At 52.6% G+C, this 16,533-nt stretch overlaps 1 protein-coding gene and 1 long non-coding RNA gene across 4 annotated transcripts in view; one reads left to right on the forward strand and one right to left on the reverse strand.

The window, feature by feature from the left end:
* Nucleotides 1–7,241: 7,241 nt before the first annotated feature.
* On the reverse strand, nt 7,242–14,988 carry LOC120232132. Its single transcript, XR_005528501.1, has 3 exons — nt 14,764–14,988; nt 14,519–14,622; nt 7,242–7,272 (listed from the first exon to the last, which is right to left on the reverse strand). It is a non-coding gene; the product is annotated as an uncharacterized LOC120232132 (long non-coding RNA).
* Nucleotides 12,684–16,533, forward strand: part of KIFC3 (kinesin family member C3) — a 35,747-nt gene continuing 31,897 nt past the window's right edge. Inside the window, exon 1 of one of the 3 annotated variants that reach the window (XM_039232588.1) lies at nt 12,684–12,751. The gene's annotated coding sequence lies outside the window, so the exon portion shown is untranslated. The remainder of the gene's footprint in view (nt 12,752–16,533) is intronic. The other 2 variants (XM_039232589.1, XM_039232590.1) reach the window with 2 other exon arrangements.

Here is a 16,533-nt window from a genome sequence, read left to right on the forward strand (position 1 = left end):
TCTGGGACGAGGCGCTGAAACCTGAGGAGGTGAATTTAAGCCGCAGATTTACAATACCTTTTATGGGCCTGGTAAGCGTAGCTGAAGTAAACACAGCATGGGCATCGACCGCACTCGGCAAGCAGCCTCGACTGGCTCGGCAAAGCCTTGGAATGTTCCCGTGAGAGCCCCGTGTAGACCCTACATAGCGGAGTGTGCTGGGCCTGGGGTCAGGAGATGTGCCAGTCTTTAGCCACGTGACCTCCGTCAAGTTAACTAGTGGAGCTTTCATTTCCTTTGTACCCTGTAAGCCAGCCTTCAAGACTTGGTGAGAAGGAAACATGATGATGGCTGGGAGGAGCTTTGTGCACTGAACCACTGGGCCCCTGTGAGGAGATGGTGACGAGGGTGATGTCTGGCCCAATGTAGTGTGAGTTGTAGAACAGAGACTGGCTTCCAGTCCTGGCTGTGTGACCTTGGGCAAGTTGCTTAACGTCTCTGAGCCTCAATTTTATTACTTGTAAGATGGGGTTGTTGGGAGAATCACAGGAGATATACCGGGTTGGATAGTGTCTCCTACAAATTCATGTCTGCTTGGAACCTGGTGATGTGACCTTATTTACAAATAGGGTCTCTCTGTGGAGGTTATCAAGTTAAGATGAGGTCATACTAGATTAGAACGAGCCCTAATCCAATATGACTGGTGTCTTTTATAAGAAAAGGGAAATTTGGACAAAGATACGGACACATAAAGAGGAGAACACCATGTAGACCCAGGTCATGGTGATTTGTTACAGCAGTCACCAGAAATCCACATACGCGATAATCCCGGAAAAGCGTTCAGTGCGCTACCTGGCATAGGGGCAATGTGTTATTGCTATCATTTTTATCGTCTCTGTAGTAATGGTTCAAGGTGGGTTCTGTGATGGCTACAGACTTGGGTGGGGGAGAACCCCGCCACCCCTCTGCCCTCCAGCCTTGGCAGGGTGAGGGTGGGGGGGGTTGTCCAGGCCATGGTCCCCAAAAGCCCTTGCCTGGATGTGGTGGCTGCCCGTGGGGATGGCGGCTGGCTCCCGTGAACCTTGGGGGTTATGCTGAGGTTTGGAGGTGGGTCTCCATGAACCCTTGTTGTGGGAGGGGTGGTGGCTGCCCTGTGGCCATGGCCTCCCGGGAGCCGCCTGGTGTGGCAAGAGCCCAGGTCCGGTTTGTGGAGCCCATCTTGGCAGATGCCTCATAAACCCGTCTGGCAACAGCATTCCTCCGACAGCCTGAGCAGCCGGCTGCCACTCCACGGCCCCTTGTGGTTTTGTAACGCGTAGACGGGGAATGTCAGCTGTGACTCACTGAGCCGAGTTTCCCCTGTGTAGGCAAGAGCCCTTGCCTTCTGCCCAGCTTCTGTTCAGTGGCAGAAGGGAGGTCTTCTGAGGCCTCCTTCTGGAGGAGGACCCCTCCTTCCCTGGGGCTCTGCCATGGCCGCTGGCTCTGGGGCAAGGAGAGTCAGGGTTTGGGTTTAAGGTAAGAGTGGGCAGTGGAGAGAGGTGGCCTGGATGCCTGGTTCTGGCACTTTCTTTTAGGGCCTCGGTTTTCTGTAAATGCGGACGCTTTGAGGACATGAGGAGCTATTGGAAGTGGCAGGCCCCCTCCCTCCCCTCTGCCCAACAACGCCAGGCACATTTATGAATGACTATTAGTAGCAGGTCAAATAGCTGGTGACAGAGTTTGACCACATCCTTCCGGTCTGTGTCAAATAATTTACATCAGGGCCTAGGGAGCCTCAGGGGAAAAAGGCACGGGACTCCCAACTACCGCACATGAAGTTCAAGGATGTAAAACCAGCCTGCTGGGCAGAGGCAGCCCGGCTGAGTCTATCACATGGACGCAGGGGCCCCGGAGCAGAGCTCACCACTGGGCACAGGCTTAATCTGGGTGCCAAGCACTGCCCGTGTGCCTAGGCGGGGAAGTGGCAAAGAAAGGGGTGTGGGGGTTTTGGGGGTGTTCCTGGTAAGCCAGAACATTGTGATACCATGAACCCAGGCAGCCCTGCAGTGGGACAAGCCAGGCCATGCAGAGATGACACAGCAGATGATTCTCCCCTCTTCCCTGCCACGAACGAGTGGTTCTCAGGAGTGTGTACCTCACTTCCACTTTTGGAGCCAGTGTTTCCATCATCATGGGCAGCACCCACGGGGGGGCGGCCCCAGCTTCCCTGGTGGGGGGCTTCGGATACTCAGATTGAACAGTCAGGCCAGGACCACTGCTGCCCTCCCAGCAAACATCCTTGCAGAGTAACCCCTAGGGCTTCTGAGAAATGGGGTGGGGGGTCCTAGAATTCACTGGGGTGTTTAGAGCTTGGAGCACGAAGACACAGGGCATTCTGTGAGCGGGCAAGACCAACGCTGAAGCTATTTTAGTTACAAATGTGTGCAGAATTCTGCCCCCAGTCAGCCTCCTAGGCCCTCAGAGCCTCAGTCACCGTCTACACAGGAGGCCCGTTCACCGCCGGGCTCTGAACACCGCAGGCAGGTTTGGACAGAGTCTGTTTCCGTCTGTAAAGGCAGGGTTGATGGCAGAAGTGAAAGCAGCCACCCAGCCCAGGTCCCCAGCCTCAACCATCGGCTGGCATCAGCCTCCAAAGACAGTATGGCTCCAGCCAGGACAGGGCTGGGCTGAGCACTCCGGGCCGTTTGCAGGGCGCTGTTTCCGCTGGAACTCTTTTCTGTTCAAGTCCTCTCCCATTTTCACCACACTTGAACTTAAGGAACAGGATTTGAGTATCTGTTTCATGCTAGGCTTCGTGACAAAGAATGGCAAGAATGTCAGTAGTGGTAATCCCTACAAGAGTGATGCTTTCTGCGTCTGTAAAATAGGTGATAGTTAGTACCTACCTCCTAACATGCTGTGAGGATTAAATGAGACCATGTACATAAAGTGCTTAGCACATAATGCCCAGAACATAATTAGTACTTAATACAGCATAATATTCATTATTATTATGGCTGCCATTTATGAGGACAATGTGGCTCAGAGACATCAAACGTCTTATTAAGGCCACACAGCATGGGAGCTCCGAGTCTAAGGGAGGATACTGATAAGTCCCCCACAAGCTCCCACCCAGTGCACTAAGGGAGTTAAAGGAAGGTTCGGTGATCCTGGGGGAATTCTGACTGGGTAGTATCAGGAAGGCCCCATGGAGGAGGTGGTATTTCCATTGGGCTTCCAAAGGAGAATGGGCTGTCATCATGGAGGTACAAAGGTGAAAGGCATAGCCACAATGGGAAACTCAAGGAGCAGAGAGAGGTGCCTTGGGGGGATCGAGGAGAAAGAAGGCTGAGCAGGTCAATTGCACTACATGGTAAGGAGCCTTGAATACGTGCTGGGAATTGACACCAGAGACAGGGACCCCACTGACAGTACCCTTGAGAGGCAGTGTGGTGCGGTGGTTCAAGACCTGGACTCTGGAGCCAGCCTGCTTGGGGTCAAATCTACAGAGCGGGGCCAATAGCAAGTGCACCCCTTAGTAGGAAGAAGGCAAGGACCCTCGGCCCAGTGTTGGGTATATTCCCTCAGCCTCTCCCAGCCCGAATGCCAGGCACGGCCTGGCTTTCATGTCAAGGGAGCATTCAGCTCTCCTCCCTGTGACAAGCACACTGCAGAGCACTGAGCCCGTCCGGGTGAGAGGTACCCAGCTGTCACGAGCTGCTGGCCACAAGCATGAGGCCGAGCTGGAGGTTTGCTTCAGAGCCGAGCAAGATCCTAATTATTGACAAACAGGCGCTTGGCAGGCATGCGGGTTTCACCTAAAGGCCGAGACACTCAGAAGGTGATTATAGCCTTCAAGATGTAGCTTCTTCTGCTCCATGAGGCCCCAAGGCTGTGCCTCCCAAACCCTCTGGGCATCTCCTTTTTCAACAGTAAGCTGCCCTAACAACAGGCATGGCTTGAGCTCCTACCTCTTAGTGGCCAATTTTGCCCTCATTTTGGGTCCCCTGCACCGGCGCACCTGGCTCAGGGTCAAGTCCAGGCTGCCACTGCCTCTGGGACAGCTGCATCTGACTGCATTCGCCAGTGCTGCCAAGCAGGAGACAGCTGGACCAGTTGCAGGGCGGGGGGCGGGAGCGCAGGTATTTCCTGTGCTCACTTGCTGGTGCGCCGCATTGTTTCCAAGCAACCGAGAGAGAGCCCCTGGCCGGCCCATGCTTCGCAGCCAGGGCCTGGGTCTGGGCCCTCCCGATCTGAGCAGCACCGTGCCCCGGCTCAGGGCCGCCTCCTGGACACCTCCCTCTGCTTTGGCCTTCATCCATTTTCTTGGCATCCGCACTCCACTTCCCCAGTTCCTCCAGCTCTGCACCTGCTCTTTGATTCATGTGTCCTTCTGACTTCAAGGAGACCAGGAGCTCCTGACACTTCCGGTCAGAACGTGGAGCCATCTCCTGCCACTTGGGTGCCTTCCTCACAGACACCCTCCCTAGGCTCTGGAGCGTGGGTGCTTGGAGGAGGGAGAACTGGGGAAGGGCTGGCTGCTGAGGGTCCAACTCCCAGGAGGCAAATCCCAAAGGCAGAGCTCTGGCCCAACCTCTATGCGGGTCTCCTCGCTCCCTCCCGCCCTCCTCTTTCCCTTCCTTCCTTCCTACTTTCCTTTCTTCCTCCCTGTCTTCAGCAGCTTTATTGGGATGTAATTAACATACCATAACATTCACCCATTTAAAGTGCACGGTGCAAAGGTTTTCGCATATTTGCAGGGTTGTGCAACTATCACCACAATCTGATTACAGAACATTTCATCACCCCCGAAAGGAACCCCATTAGCAGTCACTCCCCATCCCCACCCCTGCCCCCAACCACTAATCTCCTTACTCTTGCTGGCGCTTATTTGTGAAGTGACTTGTGAACAGTGAAGGCAGAACCCCAGGCTGGAATGACCCCTCCCTTGACCTAGGCCTTCTGCAGGCAGAATCTCGGAGTCATCCCTGCCACTTTGCTCACTCCCTCCTTTGTGGCAGCAGTGCTGGGAAGGTCACTAGCCCACTCTTCCCATTTACCCAGGGAGGGACATGAGACCCAGAGCAGGGGAGGAAATCTGCCCGAGGTCCTTGCAGAACAAGGCCTCCTGCCCCAGAGCCCCTGACTTTTCTGGCGCCCAAAGCCATCTTCCCACAGCTGCCCTCTACTCATGCACAGGCCTCCCTGTAGCCATTCTTAAAACATAGTACCTCAGTTTCTCCATCTGTAAGATGGGATGATAACGTTGCCCATGTTGTTGAGAGGATTAAATGAAACCAAAAACAATCCTTTGTGTAAAGAGTTTAGCCCAGTGCATGGCACTGTTAAAAAACAAAATTCGGGGCACTTGCATAGCTCAGTCAGTTAAGCATCTGACTTGGGCTTAATCTTGATCTTGCAGCTCGTGGGTTTGAGTCCCTGTCGGGCTCTGCGCTGACAGTGCAGAGCCTGTTTGAGATTCTCTTTCTGTCCCTCCCTTGCTCTCGCTTTCTCTCAAAATAAATATTAAATATTTATATACATTTTAATATAAATATAATTTATATAAATATTAAATATTTAAAATATTTTTAAACATATAAATAAAACCACAAATTCATCTGAATAAATTTAAAGATCAGACAGGCTTTATTTAGTGATTGGTGAATCGGGTAGCATCCTATGTAGCAAATCGAAAGGAACTGTTGAACTACAGACAAGAAGGCTTTTAAAGGCAGAGAGGGAATAAGGAAAGAAGAAATTATTAATTAGCAAAGCATGCAGTTTTAGTCAAGGTCACCTTTCTAAGGTGTACAGGAGGGGTCTATCAGTAAATCTAGTGCTAATCAGCAAATTCCTATATTGACAGGTTAAAGATTACATTCCTGGGGGTGGGGGAGTGGAAACAGTAGTCAGATCAAGTTTAAGTCCTGGTGTACTGATACAGGGCCTCTGACATGAGTGACTACATTCGGGCCTGCGGTTTTCATGGTCAAAACACATAGCTGTCTCTCAGCGAAGGCAAACCAAATCAATTTAGATTAAATTCCCACTATGGCCTTCCAGGCCCAGTGTGCATTAGTTCGGGCTGTTTGGAATGGGTGGCATTTCTCTCTCCCGCCTCCCCCCATCTCCACCCCCAAGATGACGGATGAAAGTCACTGAAACTAGCCGGCTCCTAGTCACTTCTTCCCCGTCACCTCGAAGCTGGTGATGTCGGCAGGGCAGGCTGAAGGTTGAGACTTGCCGTGATGACTAAGAATCCAGAGCCGTGGGAGTCTGGTTAATCAACAGCGTCAAAACTTCCTGTGGCTGTTTGCAAACAAGGGCCACCCCCAGGGAGGACCAGAGTCAGGTGCGGGTGGGGGGGGGTGGGCAGGCCTCGGGGCTGCGCAGAACCTCGGCGAGCCTTGCGGGCAGTGCCAGGAGACAGTCTGGGTGGTCCAGAGCTGTGGCTGCAGAACACACGGCTTCCTGTACCTGGAGGCCGCTCTGTGTCCCCCCTCCTGCCCCACCAGGACTGGAAAGCTGAATGCAGATCCCAGAGCCTCTTGAGGGATTCTCTTTCCAAGAGTGAGTTACTCTAAGAAGCCACAGTGAAGTGCCTGGCTGGTGTCAGAGCAGAGATAACCCTAGTAACACTAAGGGTCACCTGAAGGGAATCTCCCAGGGTTGCGGGATGTCTCAGGACCCACCTGGGCAGGCAGGGAGAGGGTGCTCTGACTCAGTGCTCCCAGCCCCACCCGGCCCAGCCCAGTCGACGGAGACACCGCAAACAAACCAGACACTCCTCCCTCTTGACAGCCATCATTCAGACATCTTTTTATACGCCTCGTGCCGCACAGGGGAACCAGCCAGGGCTGGAATTTCAGATCCATGAGGAAAACTGCAAATTAGCGTAAGAAGTAGTTCTCGTCAAAATTGCTACCGACGAGAGCATAAAGTGTAAATTTGGTACAGCCCCTTCTGATGGCAATCTGGCAACATGTTTAGAATGTGTAAAAAAAATGCTCAGACTCTTTATTCAGAAAGCATTTATGAAATTAACAACACCCCCTCCCCCTGGGAATGAACAGGCTGCGTGTGGGGAGATGTCAGTAGCAAGGCTGTTGATACAAGTGGACATTTGGCAGCTACTCACATATCTGACCTCACAGGATGGTCAGCTCAGTGGGGGCACAGACATTCAGGGAATATTATGCAGTTATTTAAAATGATTATTCTTTCCAGGTGCCTGGCTGGCTCAATCCGTAGAGCATGTGACTCTTGATCTTGGGGTGGGGAGTTTGAGCCCCACATTGGGTGCAGAGATTCCTTTTAAAAAAGAAAGAAAGATAAAAGAAAAAGATTATTCTTTCCAGTCTGAGTGCTGGGTGTGTCCCCAGACACTAGGATCCCAAAGCTGAATGGGATCTGGCTTTATCCTCAGTCTGGGGCATGTCGTTCAGAAAAGAGCAGGACATAGTAGAAACAAGTAACTCGGGAAATGCTTATTATACGACTTTAAGTGAGGAAAGGCAAAGTAGAAGATTGTATTCACACTCTGCCTCCCACTATACGCAAGCTAGTGTTTGTGGATTACCGCCCGCGTGCGAGATGCTGGGCTCATGTTCACTCCTCACTACAATCCACGGGGTTAGGTATCACGGCTACTGCCATTGTCACAGGAAGAAACTGAGGCACAGAAGAAGTGATTGAGCCAGGGTTCAAACCTAGGACCACCCGACCCCTAAACCCAGTTTCAACCATTGTCCTATATTGTCTCCTCTTAATCGAGAAATAATGTTTGCTCAAGGTCAAATACTGAAAAGAAAATCTGGGCCAATAACGATAAGGGTGGTGGGATCTGGGTTTGTTTGTTTTTTCTTTTCTTCCTCTCTTGGTCTCTACCACATTTGTGCAGGGAAAAAAAAATGAAAAAAATGCCAGCCACCTAGAATTTGCAGCAGATGGGTAGAAATGAATGGAGAAGCTGAAAAAAAGTGGGAACGATGTTAATAATGCATGCCTTGGCTTCAAATAAGGAGATAGAATGATTTAGGAGCAAGAAGCGAAGCGTGGTCGGGGGTGGGGGGGAGCGTTTGGGTGAAGAAGCCCAGGCGGCTTCTGGAGGCTTCTGGATGGTCGGCAGGCAGGTTGCGCTGACTCAGGGAGGAGGGGCAGGGGCAGGGCTCATCTCTCATGGCCTTTCTTGCTAAATCTTTTTATTACCTGGTGCATGAGAACATATCTTCTCAGTGTTTGCATTCCTCTCATTTTTTAGACTACAGGAAATGATAACGGAAAAAAAAAAACCCTCTGTTTGCTTATCACCCTGGAGTGCCAGGAGAGGTATCTGCCAAATTCTTTCTCAGGTCAGGAAGAGGTTTCAGGTTACCCTCACCTGAGAGCCCAGGGAGGCAAGGCTGGGTCCAATCTCCCTGGCAAATGCAGAAAGGTAGTCACTGTCTAGACATTCTGAGGGAAGGTGGTTTTATTGAGGGGAGAGTTGCTTGGTTCCCTGCAGAGACCTTTGTAAATAGGAGAACTGTTTTCCCTGTTAATACAGCTTTTAGAAAGAAGGCACCCTTGGTCAGGAGTGGAGGGCGGTGCACAGAGGGAGCTGGAAGGGAGAGGAGAGAGAGTACCAATTGTTCAAGTGGCTATTGAGCACCTAGTGCCTAGAGTTTAGTGTGTAACAGATGAGAACGACAGGAATTTACAGACCAGCCAAGGGTTGTGCAAGACCCCACCCTTTCATGTCCACTGAGGAGCGTGGCTTCCTGAAAGCCGGCAGGTGTGAGCCAAGAACCAGTGCCCCCTCCCCCCCACCCCCCAATATGCTCAGAGGTTAAGCTACAAAGTCCTGCAGCTGGGAGTCAAATTCATGCTTGCAGGGCTGGCTCCAGAACCCAGCCTCTTCCCTCCATGGGATTTTCCCCAGCTCTTTCCGCGCTGTCCATAATGAACTATTTCAGGAGCGCTAGAACACGTGGATTCAAAACAGTGGCTAATTGAGTCAGGATTACTTAAATATTTGACTCCTAACTCTAGAATGTTGCTCTCCAACTTCAAGAAACTGTTACCCAGAATCGTGCAAGGATATATACTTTTCACAAGCGCAGGGTGCTCCTTATTGACCACATTGAAGTAATTGTTTAAGGATTGATCTCTTATCTCCTTTTGATAAGAATTATCATTAACTTACACAAGAAGAAAGCCTGTTTGCATATGCTTTAATGTACCTGTTCTTCCCCTCTGAATTACATGTTATCTATTTATGTAGTCAATGAAAACACGTGATACCAGGCTCTACTGTAGGGGTTTTCCTTGGATCAAGTCAGGAAAGGGCCTTGCCCTCCAAGAGCAACGTAGACCAAAGAGGCCATTATAATCCAGTGTCGTGGTGTGGTGGGGGGATGGGCAATCGGGAGATAGAGTTCCTGCAAGGGTCAAAGAGCATGTCCTCTAAGCTTTAAGGACTTGAATAAGCAGAAGTCAGCCAGGTGGGAGTAGGGGGAAAGGAGAGAGGCCCTCCGAGCAGAACAGCATTGCAAAGGCCTGGAGGTGATTGAATCTCAAGGCCAATCATTAAAATTGGAGAATCATGTAAATCTTACGTGGGCTTTACTCTAGGTTGCTGTGAGAACCAGATCAAATCCAATCCATGCTATTCTCCCCTCTTTACTTCCCTCTGGATGGTAGAACTCTGTGCCCGTGGCTACCTCTCAGACAGAGACCTGAGAGAGGAGTTTCAGGCTCTTTGAACACAGAGATGGTGCTGGTGTCCCCTGGCTGGAGGACAGGGTGGATATGAATGTGGTTTCTGCTCCATTCTGCTCACTGCGTCTTGTGTGGCCCTTCCTATATTTCTATATTTCTGTCAGAAGGTGGGCAGAAGGTCAAGGCCAAAGGCTGAACGGAAGAGTCCTGACTCCTGGGTTCAGGACTTCGGCATTGGGATGGCCAGGTTTCTGGCAAATCTCTACCTTCCCTGTGGCCAGGAGAGAGTTTGTGGCCTGCACATCAAACCATCAGCGAAGTTTCTGGAATAGAAATGACCTTGAAGCCATTGGTATGTAGTTCCTGGTGACATTTTATATTTTAAATTAAATTCCAACAATCATAAGCAATTTCCTTTTACATTTCAAGTCAGAATTTTGTGAGAACTCCAAAAATGTCTCCATCTAATACCTCAATTTTCTTCCTTGGTGCTTTGATGTCCACAAACTCTTGTATCTGATATCTGAAACTCATTACATATGACCGTATTGTATGTATACATACACACTATTAGGCTCATATCTCAGCTCTATTACACACTGGGTTTGTGAATGAACTATCGGAGCCTCAGTTTCCTCTCCTGAAAACTGGGGATACAGTGGTGTCCACCTCCTAGGGTGTTCAGGGTTAAGTGGGATCTTGTTTATAAAGAGCTTAGCCCGGTGCCTGGCACAGTGTTAGCTTTGGATAAATGGTAGCTATTATGTGCATACAAAAAAAAAAAAAAAAGACTACTAAAATGTTGGCAGCGTTTATCTCTAGGGGGTGGAATTATGGTTACAATGAACACTTATTACTTTTGCAATCAGAGAAAACGAACAATAAATGTTATTATTAATTTTAAAGTCTCTCTTTGGCTTTGTTGGAAGGAACCTGCAGTTAATGTCACCAGCCTGCAAGTTAGACAAGGCCTCCAGTTCCATATGAGGACTTTAAAGACTATCAAATAACATAGACTGTAGCAATGGGAGATGTTTGGGCAGGATTCTAGAGAAATTCTGCCCTCATCCAACCTTACCCGTCCCCCTGACCACTCTTGTCTGGAGAGCAGGCAAGGGGGTTCAGAGAAGGTAACTCTCCAATTACAGACTTCTCTCCTATTGGGAGGTTATCTGGGGTTCTTAGTTGGAAATCTGTAACTCTCTGAGGAACCGTTCCGGGAGAGTGACATTTATCCTCTGCTGGGCCTTCACTTGGAAGGCTCAGCTAGAAAATAAAACACATTTAGCCCACTTCCAGTAGGGGGATTGTGAGTGTCCTGTTCTGGCATCCAGAACAATCCGAGGCCCAGGCCCTTGGCTACGGTTCCGGCTGAGATTCTTGACTGCCCGCCCAGTGTCTAGAGCGGCAGGAGACAGAATTCCCCTTAATCTGCAGGCCCCACTGGGATCCCCTCCTTGCACCTCTTGGGCCACGACCTGCGAAGCGGGAAAGAGCCAAGTGGCCACCCCTTGCCGATTATCTGCAGAACCATCAGCCAGCACTGGGCGGGCTTCTGAGCTTTTCTCTCCTCCTGCACCCTGGAGGGAGAACACTGCCCCAGACTGGGGTAAAATGCCGCCTCTGTTGGGGAGACAAAGAACACAGTAAGCTCCTCTGGGTCAGCTGTCTCTCCTTGGCTGGCAGGCTCCCTGTGGCTCTTCTGAGACGCAAGGAGGGACTTCTGGGCCTCCCTGGGAGCTGCTGCCTGCTTCAGAGCGGGCATTCTGGACGTGTTTTCACTGGAGCTTAAAGGAATATTTTACCTTAAAACACCTTAAGCCCTGGAAGATGTTAATTTGGGGGTGGTGCTGTGGGAGGCAACCAGGCTGTGTATTCCTCCTAGAGCTAGTGAGAGCATGTGTGCATACACGAGTGATAACGTGTGACACGCATGTGTACGTAGGCATGCTAACCCGAGTGTGAGAGAATGTGTATGAAAGCGCGGACTTGGGTTTAAAAGGATGTGTATGCTGGGGCGCCTGGGTGGCTCAGTCGGTTAAGGGTCCGACTTCAGCTCAGGTCATGATCTCACGGTTTGTGGGTTTGAGCCCCGCGTCAGGCTCTGTGCTGACAGCCAGCTCAGAGCCTGGAGCCCGTCTTGAGATTCTGTGTCTCCCTCTCTCTCTCTGACCCTCCCCTGTTTGTCTCTCTCTCTCTCTCAGAAATAAATAAAAAAAAATTAAAAAAAAAAGATGTGTATGCTACAGTGTGAGAGAACACGTGTGAGCAAGAAGGGTACGTGTGCACTGAGGCACACGCAGACCACTTGTGGGGAAGCATGAGAGTGAGCACCACAGCATGACGTGAGTGGGTGTGTAAAGTGGGGAAGCATGTGGAAGTGTACACATGTACCATCTAGAGCGTGTGAAACCGTGTGTGTTAGAATGTCAAGAAAACATGTGCTCGTGTGAGAGCTTGTGAAGGACAGGGCAGAAAAGCCTAAGTGTGAATAGTAACGAGTGTGTGTGAAAGTTCCGTACGAGGGTTGGCAGGTGTGCATGTCGGAGTGGAAGCATAAGTGCAAAGGCACGTACGTAGGACTAGCGTGGGGACGTGTGTGCGGACGAGAGCACGTGTGAACATGTGAAGGCATGTGTGAGGGAGGTGTATACTGGCTTACGAGAGCCCGTACACGAAAGCACGAGCATGTATGACGCTCCGTGTGCACTACCAGTGGGCGTGCGCGCAGGTGTGCACTAACGCGTGCGGGGCGTGGGGCCCCCGGGTCCCGGCGGAACCTCTGGGCGGAGCAGAGAAGCTGTCGCTGTGTGGGCGGCCGCGCGTGTTAGCGTGAGCACGCGCGGGAGAGTTAGGGTTAGCGGGAGCGCGCGCGCGCGCCGCTGACCCCCGCCTGGGAAGGAGCCGGTTGCCATGGGAACGCGCCGCGGCCCGAGTTAATCATTTCCTGTGGAAAGTGTGCGGGAGGGGCGGGAGCGGGGCGGGCCGAGGAGGCGGCGGCGGCGGCGTGGAGCTGCCTCCCGCCGGCGGGTCGGGTCGGGCCGAGCCCCGGGCTCTGCGGCGACGCCGGGATTCTGCCTCCGCCTGGCCGGTGAGTCGGGGACCCTGGCGGGCGGGGGCCGGGCTGGGCTCTCGGGGTCTGCCCGGCCCGCTATTCCCGGCGCCGCGTCCGGGCCCGCCCTGCCCGCAGGACCCCCCTCCCCTGCCCGGACCCGCTGCGGGGCGCGGGGAAGGCCGGGCGGGCCCGGGAGAACCAGCCCTGCTCAGTCGCCCGCCGCCCCCCGCGCCGTCCAGGCTTGCCCGCAGCACGGCTTGGAGAGGCACGTCCCCTGGGTTCGGAGCAGCCTCGGGACCTCCGCTCCCGCCCTCCCCCCCCCCCATCTCTTTGGCTCAGGAGAGCCAGAACCTACCCCGGGAACCGCGTGTCCCGACCGCGCCCCCCTCCCCCCTTTGCAGAGATTCCCCTGTACCCCCAGGGATTTCCTGAAGGCCGCAGCTTCCAGCCCTCCCACCACTTACATTCCCTGGGCAGTTGCTTCCCGCCCCCCCCCCGCCAAGGGCATGGGGAGGGCAGGCCAGCCTGAGGTTGGTAGGAGGGCCTGGGCCAGTGCCCCCCTGGGCAGCAGGGAATTGAGCCACTGACAGCAGCAGCCTAGGGGATCCCAGTAGGGTGAGCAAGCCAGAAAGAAACCACCTCCTTCAACCCCCTGTTGTGAGTTAGAGCAGAACTCTGGCGCAGTGAAGGGCCTGGTCCTGGGAGATTTTAAAGCGGAAGCTGTATTTAAATTCTCAAGTACTCCCCCAGTCCCCGACCTATCTGTCTCAAGGTTGTGGGTCAGCTATCCCTGACCTTTCACCTTCCTCCGCCCTCACGCTGGGTGAGCACCTCTCCTTGCCCAGGCACACTCCCCATGCCCTTGACAAAGTAGCCGTCTCCTTGGTCAGGGAGAGTTATTTGCAAGGAATGCAGCCTCAGAATGGGGCCCTGTATTTGCAGTGACTGGACTTTAGGAACATAGGGTGATGAGTTCTGCTGTCCTTATGGAGCCGAGGTTTTGAAGTCTGTGTTGTCATTGAAAACCCAGAATGTGTGACTGTGTGCAGGGGAGGGCCCTGTCCCACCTCCCTGACCTTCTCCCCCAGGGAGACTAAGCCCTCCCCAGCAGCAGTATCTGGGCAGTTGTCAGATCTGTCCCTCAGTCATTGCAATATCCCTGGTCTGGGGGGTGGGGGGCAGCGGGGGCTGCACTCTACTGCCATAGCCTAAACAAAGGGGCAAATCTGGTCGTCTCTCCACGCCAGCCCCTCTGCATTCACTCACCACTGGAGAGGGGGCGAGCACTGCAAAAGATTTTTGGTTCCTTGTATATGCCAGTATTGTTCTGAACATTTTATATATGCTTTGTCTCGTTCTTATAACCCTAGAAGGGGAGTTCTCCCCATTTTCAGATGGAGACAATGGCACAGAGAGGGAAAGTAATTCTCCCAAGGTCACGCATCTAGTAAGTGGCAGAGCTGGGTCTAAACCAGCTTTTGGTTGTAGCCACTCCACTACATGTCCCCATTGCCCCACCCCATGAGTCCTAAATTGGTAGAAGCCCCAGCCTTGGGCTTATTTGAGTCCTGGATACTTTTGACCTTCCCACCCTCTGGCTGCTAAATTCAGCTGCTTTTTCCTCTTCAGGATCTTGCACACACCCTTCCTCTTTCTTCCTGGTATCTTCCTGGCTGCCTCTCTACTTCCCTTCCAGAAAGCCGCAGAAATATTGTCTCCTCCTGTCCCCACCCCTCAGACTTAGACATCTCCTTAAAAGTCTTCTCCCCCACCCATGGAATTGACCTTCAGTGCCCATCTCACCTTTCCAGCAGCTTGGCATGCACGTGAAGCCCATCTCTCTCCCTCCTTGCCCATTGCAGCTGGTCCTCGGGGTTGGTTGTGTGCCCAGCTCCATGCCAAGGAACCTGGAGCAAAGGACATCTGGCTATTCCCCCGGTCCCTTCCACTCCACACCGGTCCACCTCCATTTCCTCAGTGGGAGCTGGTACACATATTTGGATTAGTGTCTGCCCTGTCCTTTGGCCCACAGTCCAGTAACACTGTACCCAGGAGCCTCTTCCAAGTTGTCTTCCTCAGTCCAGGCGCCTGGCATTCTTCCAGAGCCCCGCTCTGTGACCTTCGGTCACCAGATCTTCTGCCACTCACCCCTGCACTCTTACTTCTTTCGCCCCTGCGTGCTTCAGCTGTCCCTGGCCCCGCTGACCCAGCATGCTCAGACCTCTCCTGTTCTAAACACCACATCCTCTGAATTCAGCCTCTCCTGCACACCCTAGCCAGACTTCCCCAGAGAAGGAAGTGGCGGCTTCCTTCAGCCCTGCCCGCCTCTTGGGCCTTCCCAGGCCCGCCCTCTGCCCTGCTCCATGGATACGCTCCTCAGGGAGCCCCAGCGGCTTTCTTCCAGCTTGACCTCTCTGTGGTGTCACTCACTGGGAACCAACTGTCTCCTTCCCACTCACCATCCAGTCACGTCTGAGGACTCTGCACCTGCCTGGTGCTGTTGCCACCTTTGACCTTACTTCTCCAGTTTTCCTTACCACCCACAGTGAGCTTTGTCCTTGGTTTCTTCTAGTACCACCTTGAGTGATTGTGTCCTCGCCTGTGGCATTGGGACCCTCAGTAGCCTCTCACCTCTGGGTCTCCTTGTTTTCTTCCAAGGTGCAATCTGAGCTTTTGTCTGCATTTATTTCAGGGCATTCACCCATCAAGTCGTTGCCCTGAGCATGGTGTGGATGTTGCTACAGCTCCAGGCTGGGTGATACGGGGGTGCACAGATGGCCGTGCTGTGGGCCCCACCCTGGGGAGCCATCGAGGGTCAGGGGAGTGGACATCCATCAAACAGATAATCTTTACTGTCAGGTAGAAAGTGGTCTGTGGCCCAGGTCGCGCCATTAGGAAGTCTTTGGGTGCCTGAAACTCCATTTTAAATCCAAAAGCAAATTCCACACCACCTCTCTGGGCTGATTTGGCTTCTTCTGTTAATGGCATCACTGTCTAAGTCTGGAACTGTAGCTCGGTACTTTAAATGCCCTTACAGCTGCTTTGCACATGATAGGTGCTCAATAAAGACTTGTGCCGTGAGTGCTTAAAGTCGGTCTTCTGTTATCTGCTCAGTTTCTGAGGGACCTCTGAGGCTTTCTATCCAGACCAGTGCTCCCCACCCCCACCCCCACTCTCCCATACCACCTGGTGCTTCCCTGCATTCCTGTTCTGATCGCGAAGATTTGTGGAAGTGCTTACCTCCCTCCTGACAGGGAGCTTTGAGGCCCCATTTCTCCTGATCAAAGAGGACCCCTGGTAGGTGCCTGACACACAGCAGGCACCAGATAAATAATTATTAAATGAAGAAGGAATGAATCTTTGTCTCTTACTGCCTGCCAAGTTGTAGGCACGGAGTGAAACCTAGTTGAATACATGAATGAGTGGACTTTAAGAGAATTTGTTATATATAAGCTTAGCTTGTCACTGGCCACAGTCATTTCCCTTCCGATTAGATTTACGGAGGTGCTGTTGACTTTTGCTTCCTCTCTGTGGGCCTGTGACCTGGTGCAGAGGCTGCCACACTTCCAGTGGAGGGGCTGAGATGTGAGGTCTCCACAGTGCGCAGACACACCTGATGGGCTCCTCACCCACTTCTGAGCCTCCCTACTTGGGAAAAAAAAGCACCCTGAATGGTGCCGGGCTCTGTTTTATCCCTTAAGCCCCCGGGGATCTTTGAGGTGGGACGGGGGGGGGGTTGGAATTGGAGTTGGGGCTGCCCTTCTGGGTGACAGGTGACCCCATTGCGGATGGCGGGCTCCGATCGGCCCCCCGGGTGC

Source organism: Hyaena hyaena, unplaced genomic scaffold (genome assembly GCF_003009895.1).
Source record: "Hyaena hyaena isolate Hyena2069 unplaced genomic scaffold, ASM300989v1 scaffold_68, whole genome shotgun sequence".
In the NCBI taxonomy this organism is placed as follows: domain Eukaryota; kingdom Metazoa; phylum Chordata; class Mammalia; order Carnivora; family Hyaenidae; genus Hyaena; species Hyaena hyaena.